Source organism: Thalassophryne amazonica, chromosome 10, assembly GCF_902500255.1.
Source record: "Thalassophryne amazonica chromosome 10, fThaAma1.1, whole genome shotgun sequence".
Classification (NCBI taxonomy): Eukaryota; Metazoa; Chordata; class Actinopteri; order Batrachoidiformes; family Batrachoididae; genus Thalassophryne; species Thalassophryne amazonica.
In genome coordinates, this window is record NC_047112.1 from 70,927,157 (window position 1) to 70,949,203 (window position 22,047).

At 44.1% G+C, this 22,047-nt stretch overlaps 1 protein-coding gene across 1 annotated transcript in view; it reads left to right on the plus strand.

The window, feature by feature from the left end:
- The first annotated feature begins 370 nt into the window (after positions 1 to 370).
- zbtb7a (zinc finger and BTB domain containing 7a) overlaps positions 371 to 22,047 on the plus strand; it is a 64,083-nt gene continuing 42,406 nt past the window's right edge. The window contains exon 1 of the mRNA XM_034180233.1: positions 371 to 550. The gene's annotated coding sequence lies outside the window, so the exon portion shown is untranslated. The remainder of the gene's footprint in view (positions 551 to 22,047) is intronic.

A 22,047-nucleotide genomic window follows, 5' to 3' on the forward strand; every position in this document is an offset into this window, starting at 1 on the left:
GATGGATGGGTGTGACTCCACTTACTTAGAAAAGGAGAGGAGCTGTGAGAGGTGAAAAAAGAGTTACAACCCAGTTTAACCTTAAACCATTTATTTGAGCGCCCAGAGAGGGAGCCACTAAGTCACACTCGGCGTGGAGGAGGAGGAGAGCGGGATGACACGGGTTCACGATTCAGGTCATCACGGCATCGCTGCCGTTTCCAATTTTGACAACTGTCTACTATGGACTGCAAAGAAATTTCCACTTTACTTTAGATTTACAAAGGGGGGAGGCAGCAGAGCTGGGGGGGGGGGGGGGGTGCATGCTGTTTCTTTAAGAGAGAGGGAGAGCGTGTGAGGGAAGCAGAGAGAGAGAAAGGGAGGGACCTCTTTGCCCTCCAGAAACCAGGAAGGGAATTGAGTTGATCTGCTGCTGCTTGGTTTAGCGCATACGGGGCTTTAAGCTGCACAACAGTGAGAGGGGGACGGAGAGAGAGAGAGAGCGCAAGTGAGCTCCGGAGAGGAGAGGGGCTGAGCTAACCCACAACAAGCACCACCACGGCCATCGCAGGTGAGCTAAAGGCACTCTGACACCCCACCGTCTGCCCTGGGCCTGTCGAGCAAAGGGGAGAGGGGAGAGGACTGAGGGAGGGGGCAGAAAGGAGAGCCGTGTGGGGGGGGGGTTGGCCAGAGAGGAGAGGTTGGTCGCAGCAGCCTCTCCTCAAGGTTCCTCTTTTTTTATTTAAATGCTAAAATACTTCCTCTGTACAGCTTCTTTTTTCCCCCCTCTGGGGACTCTGGAGATAAAGTTCATAGGACGTGTTCAAGGCATTAACTTTTCAGGCAGGTGGAAGCACTTAAAGGAGGAGGACAGAGAAGAGGAGGCGGGTGGGGGACACTGAAAGGAAGGAGGGTCCAAAAATAATTCTGTTGGAGAAGGTACAACTTTTCAGGACAGTTGTGATGGAGATGCTCGTTGCAGATAAAGTTGTACGGTATATTCTAGAGTACATATTTGGAATAAGTGATCATTTAGGTCAGGAGTGTTAAGTGTGTCTGAAATGGCAGCACACAAGAATCCACCTCTGACGGTTCGTTATCGCACTGACAGCTAATGCTGGTGTGTGTGTGTGTGTTTTTTTCATGTGCAGCTCAGCCCCATTTGACAACTGGTTTGTACTTTAATACCTGGCAGCCTGCTAGCAACATACTGTAGTGTTTAGTTCAGCCCCGAGTGCTTACGTTAGAACAGGCTCGGAGATAGTGGTGGGTGGAGAGGACACAGGCCGTGCTGGGACTCGTAGTTCTCAGTGCGTTCCTGCCAAGCAGGTCAAATAGGACTGCAAAACTCTATATCCCAGAGTTCCTTGCCCTTGGCCATACAGGAACGGGAACAGCTGCCAGCCTATCCCGACAGGGAGGTGTGGTGAGTGAGCAGCTATTAAGCCAATGAGGAGAGGGGATCCGGAGCAAGTTGTGGGCTGAAAATAGAGGAGGTGTTGGGTGGTGGTGGGGGGGTGTGGTAGGCAGAGAGTGGTTAGGTGTGTGTTTGTGTGGGATGAGGCAAGGGCTCGCCTGTGTGACCGGGGCCACTCGCAAGTTTCCTGTGGAGCTGTCGCCCAGCTGAGAGACGGAGGCAGCAGAGCTGAGTGGCGGGTTGAAGGGGGCAGCAGACGGGGCTGGGAAACATTTTCTGACTATTTGGTAAGTGCTCCAGAGACGTCTTTCCACTGTGAAGACAAAGTGTTGTGTGAGGGACTCGATAGAGTTCAGAGTTCTTGACCCACTTACGGATAAAGAAGAAAACTGCAAATAGGTCATGAGTGAATGTGAGGTGGTGCACAGAACGCTGCTCAGACAAATGTCTTGTTTGCAGGCTAACTAATTAACTATGGTCACACAGGCTGATTTTTGCATCGAGGCTGTTTTTGTCTTAATGCACCGGACTGTTTATCATGTTTCCATGTACCGCTGTAATTAGACGACACTGCAGTTATTATTAAGAAAGTAAAAAGATGAAGAGGTGCACATATCCCGTGCTGCTGCTGCTTCTTCTTCTTCTTCAGGAGTTTGTTTGAGTAATTCCTAAAAAGCTGCTCTGTCATGTAAACTCGTCACGGATCCGGTGCTCGCTGATCGTAAAGGTGGCTAATTTGAGAGTCCTCATTAAGTGACACCTCTCTGGCTGAAGATGTGGCAGTTCTCATGACAGCTGGAGTTCACATGTGGCGTCGCCTCCTTCTCTCTTTTCCAGTTAATGCCACGGTAATATTTGACCTGTGATCATTTCAGCTTCTCTCCCAATGTGGTCGAGCCCGTGACACGGTTGTCTTCCATTCTTCCCAGGTGACCTTCCTCACTGTTTTTGAGTTTGCTTACTTAATCTTTCCTGTCATCTCCGTCTTGCTTAAAAAACTCATCAGAAGCTCCGACTGTGTTGCTTGATAACCAGATGCTTGTTTTTTTGGCTTTGCATACTTGTTGAACCCGTTTTTTAAGTGTGTGGGCACAGAGGGTACAGTCGGCGAAGACGCCCAAATGCTGGGAAACTGTTTGGAATGTTTGTCAGAAAGAGCATACAAGGTCGATGACTTTTTTTTGGTGGGGGCGGGGTGGGGGGGTGGGGGGTGGCTGTCACTGTAAACATGTCCTGATGCCGCCCTCTGTGCTACTTCCTCTCAGTACTCCTATGTAGGACAAGTAACGCTATACTTTCAGTTCAAGTAAATTCCACTTAGAGGTTAAACTAGGACGCCATATGTGTGTGTGTGTGTGTGTGTGTGTGTGTGTGTGTGTGTGTGTGTGTGTGTGTGTGTGTGTGTGTGTGTGTGTGTGTGTGTGTGTGTGCGCGCGCACACACGCCTGTGTTACCAACAATACACTCCAAGGCAATTGCAGGGGACTTCAGTGGCTGTGGGCAGGTCCAAGACACCACCCATCAATTTGGCGGTGAGGCTAAAGGCAGTTTGATATTCCTGTATGTTTGTGCCTGCACCACTATGGCCTGAAAAGAGCAGGTTCAGGCAGACTGAGAAGGCAGGTTGCGTGATGTTGCAGTGACAATTTAAGACTTCATTTTGGAGTAAAGGTTTGGTTGTATACAGCAGACTACATGGAAGAATCACAGCATTTTGTTGATACGACCAAATGATGTATTGTAGCTGATATGACTTTCCATATTTACAAGGATGTGTGTTTTATGTCCAAATTTCCAGCATGTTTTGACTGTTTCAATGTTTTTTTTATTGGCTTCTTCCTGACTGAATGCAGCTTCACTTCCCCCTTATGTATGTTCGGTTCCCCTGGTCAGCTCCTCAGTATACCACAGCTTCCAGTCTGGCTCGGCAGACAGACCCCTCTCTGTTGTTTTTCTGTTGTTGTGCTGAAGTCCAGGGGGAGCAAAGGGGCTTCTTCTGTTCTCTTCTGGGACATTTATTATGGAGACGCCAACACCACCTGATCGGATTAGAGAGTGCAAAAGAACGAGGGAGTTCTTCAGGGTGGGGATCAGTACTGTGGCTGATAGATGCCACAACATTTCCAAATTAAGATAACACTGCATTACTACATTTTTTTGTTTCAATTTACAGTACCCAACTGGCAGCTGGAGTTGCCAGTTGGGTACTGTGATTCTGCAGTGTGCACATCAATGAGATTACAATGGGCTCCTTGCATTTTTCTCCGGGTCACCACCACAGGGGTTTTGTTCGGGATTCACATGTTGAATGCAGCTGCAGCTGCACAAGTAGAACAGAACATGTGCAGCCTTGGATCAGGGATGTTCTGTTCGGGAGGTAACTACACCAACTGTGTGCCATGCGCTGTGCAGTGCACTCTTCTATTCATCACGTTAACTGATCTGTTTTATTCTTCTGATATCGGCAACTCAGTTCTAAATAGAGATGTTTTTTGAATTCCTCATATTAACATAAAGACTTCTGAAAATATCACATCTCTTTAAAGCTGAGTAAACTGTTGCAGGCTAAAGCAGATGAGTTAAGTTGACCAGTGTATGAGTGTGTTGCACACTGCACGGTGGTGCACCTGCCTCTCAAACAGAATGTCCCTGGTTCAAGGCTGCACGTTTCCTCTTTGACTTGTACAGCTGGAGTCACGTTCCAAAAGCCAAATCAACCTGTGAATCCTAAACCTCCCCTGGTGATGACATTAAGAAAAATGAATGAAGCCAAATGAAATCTCTTTAGTTTTTTTGCAGACTTACTGTAGTCTGGAACCACAGCTGCTTACTATAATTTAACAGTAGGACACTGTTAAACAGCTTATTACTTTTTTAACTGTGTAGTGTGTAACCATGTAGAATAACGGCACAGTAACGCTGCAGAACAGCACAGAAACACTGTAGAATGATGGCACTGTAACCCTGTAGAATAATGGCACAGTAATGCTGTAGAATAACGGCACTGTAACGCAGTAGAACGATGACACAGTAACGCTGTAGAAGGATGACACAGTAACGCTGTAGAACGATGACACAGTAACGCTGTAGAACGATGACACAGTAACGCTGTAGAACGATGACACAGTAACGCTGTAGAACGATGACACAGTAACGCTGTAGAATAACGGCACTGTAACGCCGTAGAATGATGACACAGTAACGCCGTAGAATGATGACACAGTAACGCTGTAGAGTAACGGCACAGTGACGCTGTAGAGTAACGGCACAGTAACGCTGTAGAGTAACGGCACAGTAACGCTGTAGAGTAACAGCACAATAATGCTGTAGAATAAAGGCACAGTAACGCTGTACAATAACGGCACTGTAACGCCGTAGAATGATGACACTGTAACGCCGTAGAACGATGGCACAGTAACGCCTTAGAACAATGGCACAGTAACGCTGTAGAGTAACGGCACAGTAACGCTGTAGAATAATGTCAAAGTAATGCTGTAAAACAATGGCACAGTCACGCTGTAGAACAACGGCACTATAACACTGTATAATAACGGCACTGTAACACTGTAGAATAACAGCACAGCAACACTGTAGAATAACAGCGCAGTCACGCTGTAGAACAAGGGCACTGTAACACTGTATAATAACGCCACTGTAACACTGTAGAATAACAGCACAGCAACACTGTAGAGCATAGGTGTCAAACTGATTCCAGAAAGGGCCAAGAAGGTGCAGGTTTTCTTTGTAACCACCAACTCCACCAGGTGATTTCACTGATGAACATCACTTTGAGCAGATGGGAAGAGTTCATCAGTGAAATCACCTGGTGGAGTTGGTGGTTACAAAGAAAACCTGCACCTTCTTGGCCCTTTCTGGAATCAGTTTGACACCTATGCTGTAGAGTAATGGCACAGTAACGCTGTAGAGTAACGGCAGCCAACTGGCAACTCTAGCTGGCACTATGGTGCTCTCAATTAAAATGGAAATTTCTTCCAGTGTAGCAAAACAAAACAAAAAAACACTACTCGTACATCAATTCATCAGGAGGTAGTTGCATCAAAAAACACTTGGAAATGTAGAGAATACAAGTATAACCTTCAACACATGTAATAGTTTAATTTGATAATGTGTCTACTACAATTTCACACAACACATCCAAAAATCCAAAAGCATCGCAAAGCCCCACAATACAATGGAAGTACTCACAACACAAAAAGAGACTTCTGCCCAGAGGACTTTAACTGACTTCTCTGTTCTGTACATTGAAAATAGAGTAAATCATGAAAATATGGCTTGCTTACTGGCCGGGTACACATAAAGAGTACCATGATGCACTGAATGATCCATCAGTTGACATCCTTTGGGCAGAAACATGTTTTTGTGTTGCAAGTACTTCCGTTGTGTTTTGCGGCTAAGCAAAGCATCTGTGTTTTTGGATATGTTGTGTGAAATTTCAGCAGACATGTTATCAAATTAAATTGTTGCAGGTTTTATTTTGTGTGTGTGTGTGTATATATATATATATATATATATATATATATATATATATATATATATATATATACACACACACGAGGTCTGTTAGAAAAGTATCCGACCTTTTTATTTTTTTCAAAAACTATATGGATTTGAATCACGTGTGATTGCATCAGCCAAGCTTGAACCTTCGTGGGCATGAGTGAGTTTTTTCACGCCTGTCGGTTGCGTCATTCGCCTGTGAGCAGTGGTCCACCCCTCTCATCAGATTTTTATTGCGAATAAATGTCTGAACGATTTGGAGCTTTGCTGCATCAATTTTTTCCAGAAACTGTGAGAGACCTCCAGGTGGACACCATTCAGAAAATTCAGATGGCTTTCAGGGACGATTTTATGGGGATTACATAGATTAAGGAGTGCTCCAGCTGGTTTAAAGACCGCCCACAGCTGCTGAGAGCACGCCACGCTCCGAGTGCCGATCGACAGGCTGAATCAACCAGATCATTTCCAACGTGAAGGCTTTGTTGATCCGGGACGTCGTCTGACTTACACAAAAATGGCAGGAGACGTGGACATCAGTACTTTTTCGGCACATTCCACTGTTACAGGAGTTTTTTTTCATGGAAAGAGAAGCGGAGGGATACCCCACGGAGCCGTTCATGGCACGGCACAAAACCACCCCCGTGTTGGTCTCACAGGACGGCTTTCAGATGGCTTTCAGACGGCTTTCGGTGGTTTTTCAGTCGTGTGACTATCCAAGAAATTGTGGATGACCCTGGACATGCCAGAACATGTCCTGTGAGGCTTCATCACGGCGTTGCTTTGCGCCATGCGGCACCACCGCGACGCGCGGAATTCCTCCGCACGTCTGTCTCAATGTGCCGAAAAAGTGCTGATGTCCACGTCTTGCGCAATTCCTGTGCTAGTCAGACGACGTCCCGGATAAAACACAGCGTCCAGTTTGGAAATGAACGGCACATTCCACTGTTACAGGAGTTTTTGTCATGGAAAGAGGAGCGGAGGAATTCCGCGCATCGCGGCGGTGCCGCATGGCGCAAAGCAACGCCGTGATGAAGCCTCACAGGACATGTTCTGCTCACAGGACATGACTGCTCACACAAAGCCTGCTCACAGGCGAATGACGCAACCGACAGGCATGAAAAAACTCACGCATGCGCACGAAGATTCAAGCTTGGCTGATGCAATCACACGTGATTCAAATCCATATGGTTTTTGAAAAAAATAAAAAGGTCGGATACTTTTCTAACAGACTTCATATATATATATACGCATATATATACATATATATATACGCATATATATACATATATATATACGCATATATATATATATATATATATATATATAATGTGTATATATGTATGTAATGTGAGTGTGTGTGTGTGAGCTTTTTGTGTTTTGCATTTGTTTGTGTTGTCTTAATTTCTAAGTCTTACAGCCTCGATCTGCCGACTGTAGTTAAGTTTAGGCTTGAATGTTCACACTGTTGTCCTTTTTGCCAGCAGAAAATGTTAGCCATTAAACACTGAAGTGCGACGTCTAAAATTTGCAGTTACCAATAAAGAAGACGAGCAACTAATAAGGAAGGGCTAAATGGTCTGTCTAACGCTGCATGTTGATTTAGTGAACTTGTTTAGGATGAAACGGAAGAGAGAGGTGGTTGTGGGTTTGCATGAAAGCATCGTGACACACTGGAGGAAGGGTGGGTCTGCACGGCTGTGCCTCCTCAGCAGCGGAAAGGGGAAGTGAGTGATGTGGTGGGCACTGAGCTGTGCAGCCTGAGACAGAGATGGAGCAATGATGAGATGAGAGAGACAGATGAGAGGGGGGGGGGGGTCAGACAGTAGGGACAGAGAGCTGGTCATCTGATAACGGAGCGGGTAATGTTACATGCCGGCCACGGTCTCAGGAAGTCCTCTTTCCTTGCTGGGATGCTTCTGCTCAGAGTGGTGCAGACAGCACACGTTAGATGTGCTGTTTGGATGACACTGCAATCAGCTGGAGCCATGTGTTAGATTTTAATATGTGGTCCACAAGGAGCCTTCAGAAAGTTGACAGTCTCACTGACAAAAGGGGGTGGGACACCATATGTTCTGGAGTGTAACGGAGCTCTACCCATAACCAAATAATCCAAGTATATCTATCATATTGAATGTCTGCTGATTTTCCTAGGTTACACTTACACAGAAACATATTCTAAGCACATTAAAAATCAGTCCATTGCGCATGCTTGACAAGTTAATACAACCCCTGGCAAAAATTATGGAATCACTGGCCTCGGATGATGTTCATTCAGTTGTTTAATTTTGTAGAAAAAAAGCAGATCACAGACATGACACAAAACTAAAGTCATTTCAAATGGCAACTTTCTGGCTTTAAGAAACACTATAAGAAATCAAGAAAAAAAGATTGTGACAATCAGTAACTGTTACTTTTTTAGACCAAGCAGAGGAAAAAAATATGGAATCACTCAATTCTGAGGAATAAATTATGGAATCACCCTGTAGATTTTCATCCCCCAAACTAACACCTGCATCAAATCAGATCTGCTCGTTGACATTGACCCTATGCCATGACATTGACCCTATGTGTCTTTTTGCAAGGAATGTTTTCACAGTTTTTGCTCTATGGCAAGATGCATTATCATCTTGAAAAATGATTTAGTCATCCCCAAACATCCTTTCAATTGTCCAAAATATCAACGTAAACTTGTGCATTTATTGATGATGTAATGACAGCCATCTCCCCAGTGCCTTTACCTGACATGCAGCCCCATATCATTAATGACTGTGGAAATTTACATGTTCTCTTCAGGCAGTCATCTTTATAAATCTCATTGGAACGGCACCAAACAAAAGTTCCAGCATCATCACCTTGCCCAATGCAGATTCGAGATTCATCACTGAATATGACTTTCATCCAGTCATCCACAGTCCACGATTGCTTTTCCTTAGCCCATTGTAACCTTGTTTTTTTTCTGTTTAGGTGTTAATGATGGCTTTTGTTTAGCTTTTCTGTATGTAAATCCCATTTCCTTTAGGCGGTTTCTTACAGTTCGGTCACAGACGTTGACTCCAGTTTCCTCCCATTCGTTCCTCATTTGTTTTGTTGTGCATTTTTCGATTTTTGAGACTATTGCTTTAAGTTTTCTGTCTTGACGCTTTGATGTCTTCCTTGGTCTACCAGTATGTTTGCCTTTAACAACCTTCCCATGTTGTTTGTATTTGGTCCAGAGTTTAGACACAGCTGACTGTGAACAACCAACATCTTTTGCAACATTGCGTGATGATTTACCCTCTTTTAAGAGTTTGATAATCCTCTCCTTTGTTTCAATTGACATCTCTTGTGTTGGAGCCATGATTCATGTCAGTCCACTTGGTGCAACAGCTCTCCAAGGTGTGATCACTCCTTTTTAGATGCAGACTAACGAGCAGATCTGATATGATGCAGGTGTTAGTTTTGGGGATGAAAATTTACAGGGTGATTCCATAATTTATTCCTCAGAATTGAGTGATTCCATATTTTTTTCCTCTGCTTGGTCTAAAAAGTAACCGTTACTGACTGCCACAATCTTTTTTTCTTGATTTCTTATAGTGTTTCTTAAAGCCAGAAAGTTGCCATTTGAAATGACTTTAGTTTTGTGTCATGTCTGTGATCTGCTTTTTTTCTACAAAATTAAACAACTGAATGAACATCCTCCGAGGCCGGTGATTCCATAATTTTTGCCAGGGTTGTAGTTCTGCCATGAATTAAGGGAGGAAAACTCACCTTTAACAGAAGCTACGTCTGTCACAATAACAAATTTTGCTGGACGATAGATATTTTGTGAAGAAAATATCACAATAATCGATAATATCACAATATTATTGTCAGCATTATTTTAAGACCATTTTATGCCACTCACATAATGATATATCTTTTCAAACACTGGTTTTTCATCCTAATTATGGATGGACACAATCCAACCACTAGGAGCAGACAATCAGGTTTCATTCATCCTAAATCAGTCAATTAGAAAAACACTTCTGCCACTCCAGGAACATCACTGAAATATTATTTGACCAGATTTCGTTCTAAATGCACCTGAAAATTAACTTGCCATGTCTGACCAGAGAAGGGCGCGGAGCACTAGTCAGATAGAACCATTCACTCGCCACTGTCGAGCGGACATGCATTACTGTTGAGCCATGTATACTTTGCGTTTCCTTCACTAGTATGGGAGGTTTTGCGACTTATATACTGAAAATGTGTTCATTCATATAAAATAATAATAATAGTACTACGGGGCTTTCCCAGGAATCAATGCACTAAATTAAATTTTAAAAAAGAATCGACAATAATAATGAAAATATGCTACAACAGTGCACAAAAATGCTAAATTAAAGAGCTGATAAAAAGGTATGATTTGTACTCCAGTGCGACTTACGCATACATTCTGGAAAATACTGTACATCCTCAAATATGAACAATGTATGGCTACGTATTATAAAGCCTCAAGTATAAGAACTCATTTTGTCTTCATTCACTTGTAATAGAGGACCTATGCAAGTCAGTAGATGAAAACCAAACTCATGTATCAGCCCATTTGTCAACTGTCAGAATTGTGGCAGTTAGAAGAAGCAAATCAAAGAGAAATGGAAAGTGGTGAGCGTGCACTCCACTGCTACTTGACAAATATCCCTGTCTGTGTGCCACAGGTTACCTAATGTGGCTTTTAACTGTGGCTTCATAATCTTACTCACCACGTTCTGTACCATCTGACTTGTACCTGTTTCCAAAATTGAAATGCCTCTGGTGTGGTAGCTGGTTTCAGACTTTATCTAGGCTGCCGAGGCATATTTGGAGGCTCATGGTGCAGTCTTCTTCTGAGACATTGTAGCAGTGGTTGAAGATCAGTGGTCCATGTGCTTTGAAGGGTGTCTGTGTTATAGAATACTGCAGGAACAGTTCTTGTCCTATGATATTTTCTTGGTTCTGAGGGACCTCATAGTTGGCAGTGTCAGTGTTAGTTAAACTAACAGGAGGTCAGACATGAGATATGTAATTATACCCACTCTTAATAAATGTTTGGGGTGGGGTATGTTGGAACCTCCCTGTCTGTCCATCTGTCTTTCCACTGGTCCATGAGTCTTGTAACCTGCTAAACCAGTTGGTGCGTTTCAAACACACATCACACAATGGTAGCACATCATGTGACGATGTGCATGACAGAAAGTAATTAAAAACCGACCTTTTCAAGAGGAGATGATTGGAAGTGTATTTATTTATTGATGTATTTATCATATTGGTTGGCCTCTTCACTACAGAGGCTGGTCAGGTCAGGTCTCAGAACCTTGTGCCAGTACCACATGCTGCCACATCCATCGTACTCTGGATTTTGCATAGCCACCACCAGCCAGTTGGACACAGGTTGACCAGATTGCCAATTTCTAGTGTTTCATAGTAAAAGATTTGAAACAATCAATTAATAACACATGCAGGCAGATGGTATGGCAGAGTGGGTGGACCATTTTGTAAGTTTGCTCACACATCTGTAGTTATTACATTATTAGGAAGGATTTTCTTTTTTTTACTCAATTTTAAAATCAAATGTCCAACGAAATACACAATTATAATGGCCACACAAGTAACGGGTTTTGTAGTTCACACATAGTTTTGACCTTTCGACTACAAAAGGGACGTGAGCAGTATTATGGTATCCTATAGCTTCTGTTTGTCCATCTATCCGTCTCTGTGTCAACATTACGATCATGCCACACTTTTCAGGTGGTTCAAGATCAAATATCTTTGGATCATTAAAGATGCTACTGAAGCTCACTATCACACTTGTGCTTTTGTCTGACGTTAGACTACATAAAAAAAAAAAAAAATCAAAATCTAGAGGAGGATTTTCTTTTGGATTTTCTCAGAACAGATCAAATCTAGGCTTGCATCTCAGATGTACCTTCTGGAAATTTGTAGCTAAACTTTCAGGTCTTCTTTTAAAGAAAATCCTCCTCTGTGCCACTTCATCATGAAGCTGTATAACTGGGGATACAAAATGCAAAACATGCACTGTGCACAATTTCTCCAATCACAGCCATGAAAGCCTTTAACTTCTTCTGGGTTGTCTGGGTGTCTTGGTGGCTTTCCTCACTCTTCTACTTCTTGCACAGTCACTCAGTTTTTGAGAACTGTCTACTCCACACAGATTTACCGTAGAGTGCCATACTGTTTGTATTTCTTTGTAACTGATGTAAATAAAGATCAAGACATATTCAGTGACTTGGAAATGTTCATGTATCCATCCCCTGACTTGTCTTAAAACTGGAAATTAAACTGATTATTTACAGGTATTACAGTGGTCCCTTGTTTATCGCAGGAGTTACGCTCTAAAAATAGCCCGCGATAGATGAATTCCGCGAAGTAGTCAGCGTTATTTTTTTACAATTATTATAGATGTTTTAAGGCTGTAAAACCCCTCACTACACACATTTTCTCACTTTTCTCTCCTGTGTAAACACTCTCAAAGTTCAAACCTTAGTAGAAAAATAAGTCCAGTATTATAGAATGAAACCAAAGATCAAAACCTGTTTTCAGGCCCAAACATTTGTTTGAGAAATAAAAAAAGAATGCTTTCCTATAAATATTTATGATGGCTTTTAGAACTAACAAATTTAATTTTAACGATCAACCTACGAGGTTGGACACATAAATTATTAATAGTAACTGACCAGTATTTCACAGTTCCTCTGAATTAAATTCAAAATGAAAGTCTATTTACAGTATAGTTGTTAACCTGACTACTATAGAAGGAGACTACAAATTGGAACAATAGTCTATGAGTTGTTACTAGTTACAGATTTCCTGGCTGTATAACGTTACAAATTGCTAAACTTTATAAGGATGCCATAAACCCCCTGCTAATGTCCTCATGTTAAACTTTGTCCGTTGTGTAGGTTGTTGCCTTTCCTTCACTGATGTGGGTTACGCCAGGTCACTGAATGAGATGTGCCTGAGTTTATCATTGACATCCGAGCCGGATTCCTGCATGGGTCACCATACGCTCAGGCATTATGACTGCACCCTGTGCCACGCAGTACCTTTTCTCTGGCTTTGTGTCTGTTTTGGCAGCACTTCCTAGTTAGTTTCTAGTGAAAGCTGCCAGGTTTAGACCAGCCCTCACAACATCAGTTTTATCAGGCCCGTGTCCTCTTCCAGCTATGCTCCCAATGTAACCAATCAGGTTTCCTTCCAGTGCTGGCGGTACTGAGTCACTTGGCATTGCACTTGTTGAAAATGTACTGTATTTCTTTTCTTCTTTTTTGTATTTCTTTTCTTCTTCTTCTTTTTTACTCTTTAAAAGATAGAACCCCTCCCCATTCTCATTCCCTTCCGATGTCCTCTCAGTCTGGTTTCACCACCTGACCTCAGCAGAGTGATTTTCTTGTAGCAGTGCTGCTTGTACCCATCTGTTGCCATAGAAGCCAGTCGATGTGTTCTTCTGACATTAAGACAAGAGGGCAAAGGGCCAAACAAAGTCTGTGACTTGTCAGATTTACAGGTTTTTCAAAATTCTGTTCTGGGTTTGTTGCTGCATTTCTGTTTATTTTGAAACTTGCATTGATTTGACAATATATTTAAAGGTAACGGTATCCCAATGAAAGAGCGTGTGTGTGTGTGTGTGTGTGTGTGTGTGTGTGTGTGTGTGTGTGTGCACACGTGTAAAAGAGCATGTATGTGTAAGAAGAGACCCGGTTGGCCCGGTTGTTTTATGTATAATGACCTTTTTTAAATGACTGTTTTGATGAATGGGTTACAGACATGCTGATAGTTACTATGAAACACTAAGTCATACGTCACCTTTCTATTGGTCACATGATTTGTGATCATTAAAAGTCAAACAGTTTGTAACCCATATGGATTAAATGTTGGTCACAGTTGGTCAAGGTGGGTTTCTCAAACCCATTTTTCTGTGTGTTGGTTTATCGCCCCCCCCCAGGCCCTGCTACTGCCTTTCTTAAGGATTTTAGTGACTTTTTATCCTCTATTATAACGTTGGAATCTGTTTTAATTCTTGGAGATTTTAACCTTCATGTTGATGACAAGTTATCTTGCTCTGCTATGGAGCTTTTATCGTTGACTGAAGCTTTTAATTTTGTGCAACATGTTTCTGAGCCCACTCACCAAAAGGGTCACATTTTAGATTTAGTTTTTACACTTGGCCTAGACATTTTAAATATGTCTATAAAAGATGTCCACTTGAGCAACCATAGTCTTGTTTCATTTGACCTGCATTTCAGCTCTGAGCAGAAGCCCTTAGAAGCTAAGTCTCGGAGGTGTATCATCACTGCTGATACTGCAGAAAGATTTTTTTCTATGTTTAATCCTTGTTTGTTCACTGATTTTCTTGATGTGGACAATTTTATCCAGTGTTTTAACCATCACTGTGATACTATTCTTGATCAGTTGGCTCCTGTTAAATACAACATGTCTTTACAGAAAAATGAGTGCCCTTGGATAAATGAAGAGCTCTTAAGTCTTAAGAGACTGTGTCGAAGGACTGAACGCCTGTGGAAATCCTCTAAACTTGAGGTTCACAGGCTTCATCTCAGGGAGCTGGTTTTATCATATAACAAAATGGCTGAGAGTGCCCGTTCTGTCTACATACGTCAGCTGGTGTCTGTGAATAAGAAGAATCCAAGAGTGTTGTTTGATACAATCAACTCTCTTGTATGTCCTGCTGCTTCAGTTACTCCTGTGTTTTCTGAAGCTGACAGCAATGCTTTTTTGAGTTTTTTCACTGACAAAATCAAGTTGATTAAGGTTAAATTCCACCCTCCCTGTGTGGTACTTCTACTGTTATTGAGCCTGTTCCCAGCATTTGGTCTTCATTTAGGGCTGTGACACTTGCTGATATTTCGGCATTGGTGAGCAAGATGAAACCTTCCTCTTGCTCATTGGACATCCGTGCATTACTAGAATGGTAAATCTTTCTTTGTCCACCGGTGTGTTTCCCAGTGCTTTTAAGCATGCCATAGTGTTGCCTCTACTGAAAAAACCAGGTTTAAATCAAATGGAGCTAAGTAGTTTTAGACCTATTTCTAAGCTCCCATTCCTGTCTAAGATCCTCGAGAGGGTGGTTTCAGACCAACTGACACTCTTCCTGGATCAGAATAACATTCATGACAGGTTTCAGTCTGGTTTTCATAGACAACACTCTACGGAAACGGCTGTTTTGAAAGTGTCCAGCGACATTATGATGTCTGCTGATGCTGGGAAATCCACCGTGTTGGTTCTTTTGGATTTGTCCTCTGCCTTTGATACTGTTGACCACCAGGTCCTGCTGAATAGATTGAGGGATCATGTCGGACTGTCGGGGTCAGTTCTTCGGTGATTTTTTTTCATATCTGTCTGGGCGTAGCTTTAGCGTTTTTGCTAACCAGATAAGGTCAGAGTCTGCGGACCTGTTATGTGGAGTCCCTCAGGGTTCTGTATTGGGCCCCATTTTGTTTTTATTGTACTTGATCCCTTTAGGTAGGATCATTCAAAGATTTACTGATGTCTCTTACCAGTTATTTGCGGATGACATCCAGCTTTACTGCTCCTTTAAGCCATCTGAGATTAAGAGGCTTGATTCCCTCCTCCATTGTTTGGCGGAAATTAAACAATGGCTAACGAATAACTTTCTTCAGCTTAACGCAGACAAAACAGAGACATTGGTTATTGCCCCTGATGCCCATATTCCAGGTATTCAGCAGTACTTGGGAGACCTGGGCCAGTCTGCTAAATCATGTCTTCGAAACCTGGGTGTCATTTTTGACAAAGACATGTCGTTGGTACAGCATTATAAACAGCTGATGAAGAATTGCTTCTTTCAATTAAGAAATATCTCTAAGCTCAGGAAAATGATGTCTCGAAATGATTTAGAGCTTATTATTCATGCTTTTGTGTCAACATGTTTAGACTATTGTAACAGTTTGTTTTCATGTCTAAACAAGAAGGAGTTTCATCGACTGCAGTTGGTACAGAACTCTGCAGCAAGAATTCTGACACAAGCTAACAGAAGGACTCATATTTCCCCAATTTTAAAGGAGCTTCATTGGCTGCCAGTGTCCATCAGGATCAATTTTAAAATTTTGGTTTTAACTTTTAGAGCTCTACATGGCCAGGCGCCTCCCTATATCTGTGACCTTATCCAGCCTTATGCCCCTGCCAGGGCTTTGAGGTTTGTGGACCAAAATCTGTTGATTGTTCCTCGCACCCATTTTGCAACCAGAGGAGAGCGATCCTTCCAGGCTGTTGCTCCCAGGCTTTGGAATGGTCTCCCGCTCTCTCTGCGCTCACTGGACTCTGTCGATACTTTTAAAAGCCAACTTAAGACTTTCTTTTTTACTCAAGTGTTTGCTTAGCTTTTGGGCTGCTCTGCTATCCTATGTTATGTTTTATGTTTTTATGTCTCGGCCATTGTCTGATGTTTTGTGTGGTGTACTGTGCTTTTATGTTGTGAAGCACCTTGTGGCTCTTGTCTGTGAAAGGTGCTATATAAATAAAATTTACTTACTTACTTACTTACTAAATGTAGTGTTATGGTTGTGTGTGTTTATTTAAGGATAAAGTAGTTAAATTTCAGACAGAATTTGAAACGTCAAGGCCACAAAAACCATGTATTATGATAACACTGAATCACAAATAATTAATTGCATTAATTGCTGTCAAATAGGAAAGACTTGAGTGTTGCACTCTCTGAACGTCCTTTCTATTTTTCTTTCTCGATATTAGCAGAACGACTCAAAAACTGATTTTCACCAAATTTGATGAAACGGTTTGCACTAATTCCCTCAACGTAAAGTCCTGATCATCTGTAAAACTACTTGTTGAGTTGATGGGTAGTGAGGAACACACACCGGCTCTAACGTGGCCCTTCATGGCACACTGTAAATTTGTTTCCAGTTGAATGTAGACAAGAAGTCATTGTGTTGCTCACCTACCTTTAACTACCTTCCACTTCACCAATCTCATATTGTTTTGTCTATAAACTCCATACAGCAATGTGTGTTGTTGGAGAGATTGCCTATTCTGTAATAGGAACTAATCAAAATAATGAGGATAATAGTACAGAGGAAGAAAATGACTCCAAGCTGTTAGATCTGAGAGGGAGAAAAGTACCCAAGTAGGCCAACAGAGTCCTGAAGACCTGACAAGATACCTGTGATAAGACACAGGTTCAACATCAAAACATTTGTTGGAGTAAAAAGTATTTGTTTGCTGGTCTATCATGTTACACGGGGCTAGTACTGTAGTATGTGTCAGCCTTACACTGAAGTGCCGTACCGCCTTTCCAGTGACACACAATTGTGCAAAATACAGCTATGATGAACAACTGCCACCTTGATCTGATGTCAGTTTGTCAGTGAATGACGGGTAAAGTGGGTGTGGTCGCCTTTGGGTGCTACAGAGAACTGAGAAAATACAGCCAAGACAAAAAAAATAAATGTAAAATTCACTTGATTATTTCATTTCTTAAGTGTTTGATTTTTTTTTTTTATGGCATATGTGGTTTTGGTGCATGTCGGTAGATCAGATGTGAAGGTCTAGAGGAGGTGCACTCAGGAGGAAATGAAGATGGCGATGATGGGCGGGAATTGTGTCAGAGTGGTTGTTTGACTTGCAAAGCAGGCCTTGGGCATCGACAGTGTGCCCTTCCCTGGAAGTGGAGTGCGAGTGACGCGCACAGCTGCTGCGCTGCTTTATGCCGGGTTGTGGGCCTTCTTCACCCCACTGACATGAATTAGTGATAAGGAATGTCTCAAGCCATGAGGAGGTGTCAGGATCAGGTTCGTTGCACTGTTTCCTCTTTCCAGCTCTTTGCTGATTATTTGGGGACAGGTGGCTCCTGCATGCCAAGTTCTCCCTCTGTGCTTCGGTGGTACTGGAGAGTGTGGTGTGTGTGTGTGTGTTGCGTGTGTGTCTGTGTGTCTTATCTACTCTCAGCTCAACGTCTTTACCCCACAAAGCTGTGACCCAGGGCCAGCAGCATTATATGTGTGTGGGGATAACAAGTACGGGAGCTCACAGCGAAGCCTGGTCTGATGCCGGTGCTGTGTGTCTGTGTTACTGGCTGAGTGGGCTCACAGGGATCTGTTTCCACCTGTGAAGGACGCGACCGGTAGCCATGCAGTCGCTCTTTCTCGTGCTCTTTCTTCTATCTCCCTCTGGCTTTGATATTGCTGGAGTCGGACAGTAAAATTTGTCTGTGTCTGTTTGTGAAAGACTGGCTGTGTTTGCCAACACTTTGTGGTATTCTGCCTATCAAAATGGAATCGTGTTTGACGAGAAGTAGGGCAAGTGGAAACGCAGAGCTTGCTAAATGTTTTACACAGTGAATTTTGAAGAGTAAAATATACTCTGCTGGGCTAACATTTGGTTCCAGTCCAAATAGAGTTAAATATACTCTATCACAGTGCTAAATCAGTTCTGTCATAGAGTAAAATTAACTCTATCTGGGAATGAGTCTTATGGAGTAGAAAAACATGATTTGACAAAACAGTAGAGCTGATTTCTTTATACAGCTTATGTATAAAGTCAAAAATAAGCTTTTGTCTCCACATGTCCAGGATCTGTTTAAAATGAGGGATTCCAACTACAGTTTGAGAGGAACATTATTATTTGATAAATTGAAGATCTGTACTACTGTTAAAAGCCGTATTTCCGTCAGGGGTGTTAGTATTTGGAATAATTGTCCTGATAATATTAAAATACTTGGTACATTGGTTGGTTTTAAAAGGCTTTACAAAAAGATCATATTTACCTTTTATAGTTTGAAGGATTAGGTTTACCATTTTTGTCATTGTTCACTAAGCTCGTCAGCATCTCACCATGTAATTTAGGTGCTTCAGACTTTATTCTGAGTAAAGGTTTCAGGGGAGCATTAGCTTTGCAAATCCCTCCACCACCCCCCCAGACCCCCCTCCTTTTTAAGCATTTTTCTTTATTTGCCTCTCACATACTTGGAAAAGCTCCTCGCCATCTAACCATGTCCTTTAGGTCCTTCAGACTTTTTTGGTTCTTGGGCGCATGAGTATGACTAAAACCTTTTAGCTTCTGGGGGGCTTAATTTATATCAAGTTGTAGACATTTGCTTTCAGTTTTAGTTAAGGAAGATAATTTTAGAAAAAAAATGTATTTGAAATGGAATAAACAAATTAAAATGTTGTGTGGGCCGCCAGAAGAGAAGGTACTGCTGGCCCACCACCACCAGATGGCGCCCTGCTTGGAGTGCGGGCTTCAAGCACGAGAGGGCGTTGGAGCAACGGAGAGTGACAGCTGTCATTCATCATCTGCACCAGCTGTCACTCATTCACCACATCACCATAAAAGCCGGACTACAACTCCACCTCCCCGCCGAGAAATCAGCAACCAAGAGGTAATCTTCTCTGTGGTAAATTTCTCTGCTAACGTAACTCTTCCTTGCAGCCGCTTGCCCTGTGGTGTTCTTATCGGAGCTGGAGAAGGGCGTGACCGCGACGACTTCGCATCATGCTCCGTAGCAGATAAGTGGTTACACAGGAGCTGCACGAGTGTGTGATTGGAGGTGGAGGTGCTCCCTCCTTGGAGAACATTGACTGTGAGTGGACTACTGAGTGTGCGGATTCACACTCACCTGGATTTTCTCTGTTCTCTGCCAGCAGTACCAGGGTCGACAGCCGAAGGCAGAGGCCACCTGGGGACTCGGGACTTGGCGGCTCCGGTGTTCTTCAGGCCCGCTGGTGGTGGAAGCTGTGTGGGAATCAGCTCTTCTCTAGCCAGAGGTCTTCTATCTTCGAGCCTGCCCACACGTCACCTGGTGTATCATTGGCAATCCATATCTCTGTCTGTATTCCGTTGTGTGTTTCCACAACATTAAATTGTTACTGGTTGGCTTATCCATTGTCCGTTCCTTAGCGCCCCCTGTTGTGGGTCCGTGTCACGACACCTTCCTCATGCAGTGTTCGCTCGTTTTTGCACAGCGTCCAATCATGTACGCGTCGAACGCTAGCCGGGTGGCTTATGTGATTAATTTGCTTCGAGGAGAGGCACGCGCCTGGGCTACAGCGCTCTGGGAGCAGAACTCACGGCTCCTAACGTCTTACGCTGGGTTTGTGCGGGAGTTCAAACAGGTTTTTGATCATCCCAACAGAGGCGAGACTGCTTCAAGTGTGCTGCTGTCAATGAGACAGGGGCGCCGGAGTGTAGCTGCGTATGCAGTCGACCTCCGCATCGCGGCAGCGAGGTCCGGCTGGAATAACGTTGCGCTCCGCGCCGCCTTCATAAACGGACTGTCTCTGGTCCTGAAGGAGCATTTGCTGGCTAAGGAGGAACCGCGGGATTTCGATGGGCTTGTCGATTTGGTTATACGCTTAGACAACCGTTTGAATGAACACCGTCGGGAGCAGGCCGGGGGGCGTGGCCAGGCCCGAGCCGCCCCTCTCCCTTCCAGTTCCGAAAGGGTGTCGTCGTCCCCACGCTTCACTGCCAGAGAGCTCCGTGTGGCAACAGCTCCCCCTGCTGACGAAGCTATGGACACGAGCAGGGCCAAAATGAAAGTAAACATCAGACAAAGGAGGGTGGCCCGTGGGGAGTGTTTTTTCTGTGGCTCATGTGAGCACATGCAAAAGGACTGCCCCAAACGGTCAAACTACAACGCCCGTCCTTAGAAACTGGGCTAAGGGTGGGCCATAACACGCACGCGGGGAAGCCCCGCAAATCTGCACGAATCCCAGTAACGATCCTGAGTGGGGATTTAACCCTTCATGCCCCAGCACTGGTAGACACGGGATCTGAAGGGAATCTGCTGGACAGCAGATGGGCAAAGGAAGTGGGGCTTGCTCTGGTGGCTCTGCCTTCACCTTTGAAGGTGCGGGCACTAGATGGCACCCTACTTCCATTAATCACACATCAGAGACAGCCCGTGACCTTGGTTGTGTCTGGGAATCACAGGGAGGAGATCGTGTTTCACCTTCTACCTCCCGAGTGATTTTAGGGTTCCCATGGATGGTGAAGCACAATCCCCGGATTGATTGGCCGTCTGGGGTTGTGACGCAGTGGAACGAAACCTGCCACCGGGAGTGCTTAGGATCCTCGGTTCCACCCGGCATGACGGCTACTGAGGAGGTCAAAGTTCCCCCCAATCTATCGGCGGTGCCAAAGGAGTACCACGATTTTGCTGACGTCTTCAGCCAAGATCTGGCACTCACTCTTCCCCCGCACCGACCGTACGATTGTGCCATCGATTTGATCCCGGGCATTGAGTACCCGTCCAGCAGGCTGTACAACCTCTCACGTCCGGAACGCGAATCAATGGAGACCTACATCCGGGACTCCTTAGCCGCCGGGCTGATCCGGAACTCCACATCCCCGATGGGTGCGGGTTTCTTTTTCGTGGGCAAAAAAGACGGCGGACTCCGTCCATGCATCGATTACAGAGGGCTGAACGAGATCACGGTTCGCAACCGATACCCGTTACCTCTGTTGGATTCGGTGTTCACGCCCCTGCATGGAGCCAAAATCTTCACTAAACTTGATCTTAGGAATGCGTACCACCTAGTTCGGATCCGGAATGGAGACGAATGGAAGACGGCATTTAACACCCCGTTAGGTCACTTTGAGTACCTGGTCATGCAGTTCGGCCTCACTAACGCCCCCGCGACGTTCCAAGCCTTGGTAAATGACGTCTTGCGGGACTTCCTGCATCGGTTTGTCTTCGTATATCTGGATGATATACTCATCTTTTCTCCGGACCCTGAGACTCATGTCCAGCATGTACGTCAGGTCCTACAGCGGTTGTTAGAGAACCGGTTGTTCGTGAAGGGCGAGAAGTGTGAGTTCCACTGCACTTCTTTGTCCTTCCTGGGGTTCATCATCTCCTCCAACTCCGTCGCCCCTGATCCGGCCAAGGTCGCGGCGGTGAGAGATTGGCCCCAACCAACAAGCCGAAGGAAGCTGCAACAGTTCCTCGGCTTTGCGAATTTTTACCGGAGGTTCATTAAGGGGTACAGTCAGGTAGTTAGCCCCCTGACTGCCCTGACCTCCACTAAAGTCCCTTCACCTGGTCGGATCGGTGCGAAGCCGCGTTTCAGGAGTTGAAACGACAGTTCTCAACTGCACCAGTTCTGGTGCAGCCTGACCCTGATCGC